The sequence below is a fragment of the Dreissena polymorpha genome, chromosome 14 (genome assembly GCF_020536995.1).
Source record: "Dreissena polymorpha isolate Duluth1 chromosome 14, UMN_Dpol_1.0, whole genome shotgun sequence".
Lineage (NCBI taxonomy): Eukaryota > Metazoa > Mollusca > Bivalvia > Myida > Dreissenidae > Dreissena > Dreissena polymorpha.
The window spans coordinates 73,544,542-73,546,409 of NC_068368.1; positions in this window are offsets into that span (position 1 = coordinate 73,544,542).

Below are 1,868 nucleotides of genomic sequence, written 5' to 3' on the forward strand. Positions count from 1 at the left end.
CCTTTATTACTGACACATTATTCTAAAAGTCGACTGACACTTAAGTTCAAAGAGGGATTTACCATTAAATAAGATCCATTTTCGCAATGAGCTGGTTGTAGAGCGCAATACATTTCTTACTGACACACATTATTCTAAAAGTCGACAGGCAACATAATTCAAAGAGGGAACCACAATTAAATAAGATCAATTTTCGCATGATACTGGTTGTATAGCAGGTCACATATTAATTACAGCTTGCATTAGTTGCAATAATTTTGTTAAGTGCGCGTGCTTCTGAACGTTGCGTTAAGCGAGAGTGTTGTCATTTTGTTAGTTTTATATTTTGGTATTATGTATGATTATTGCTTGTTTTGAATTGAAATAAACGCTTTCTGGCAAATAAGCATCGTCTTAATTTAATACAAATAATGAACATTTGACATACAAAATGTCCAATAACATACCGGCAATAACATTATAATATGTTAATTCTGGGATTTTCAATGTTATATACCGAAATTATAGCCGACATCGGCAGTTAGGGAATTTAGTGACCCCTTTAACACATCAAACATGCATGATAGTTCTTTTTTCATATGATATTCCCTGGTTGCTTACCGGTGTATTGGTGCAGTTGATAACCCCGCCGGGACTACAGTAGGGTGCTAATACACACGTGTATCGTGTTCAATACAATCGTCTTAATTTTAATACAAATAATAACATTTGACATACAAAATGTCCAAATACATATCGGCATTAACATTATATATATGTTAATTTCTTTGCATGTTTATACCGAAATTATAGCCGACATCGGCAGTTAGGGAAATTTTGTGACACACTTAACAAATCAAACATGCATGATAGTTCTTTTTTCATATGATATTCCCCTGGTTGCTTACCGGTGTATGGTGTGCAGTTGATAACCCCGCCGGACTACAGTAGGGTGCTAATACACACGTGTATCGTGTTCAATACCCGATCCATGCTACAACGTGTAAGAACGGGAATTTCGGTAATTCTACCTTTTTAAGCTTGCGCACCTCTAATGGGCACATATCCAAATATAATTAATTAATTATTTTCCTAATCAGCATCATTTCACTAAACTACATGCAAATTTGTAGGTAGCTTTCCATGCTTAAAAAAAAAATAAACCGATTTTTTCAAACCACCCTCACGCTCGGCTTTTGTCCAGTTTATTTTCACCCCTGGGGTATATAAAAGTTCCATAATTCATTCAAATTTCCAAATATGGGCATGCAGTTGGTGTGTACAGATGCAGTAAAGTGTTTTAAAGTTTAAACAAGATGAAATAAGTATTCTTTTACAGACATTTATTTTTTACAAATTTTAATCTATGGAATAGCGCCATGAAATGTAAGTGATTTCAGCCAAGTAAAAATTGGGTCGGTTAAAAAACAAAGTGTCATAAAATTCAAAATAGTATCATTTAAGTATATTTTAAACTAAGTTTTTATAGAAACACTATATACAGCAAAAATACCAAAAATAGACAGATTTACCGTTTACTTTTTGAAATAAAAATAAAATGCAACATGCATCATTCGTATTTTCAGCAGTAAATTAATCAATTTAGCCATAACGTTGTTTTAATTTTAAAATTGAAGGATGTGCATACAATTTTCAACATATTTAACAATAAACATAGCTTATGTGCTATATTAAATCAAATTACGTTAGAAAAGAAATAAAACGCGTCGCAAAAAGTATGCGATGTCGGCAGGAATCGAACCTGCGCGGGAAAATCCCAAAAGATTTCATTCAATCTCTCGCCTTACCCACTCGGCCACGACAACTTTACATCTGTGTAACCTTAAATTAGATATATATAAGTAAACAGGTAAAAAGGCTCGCTCGAT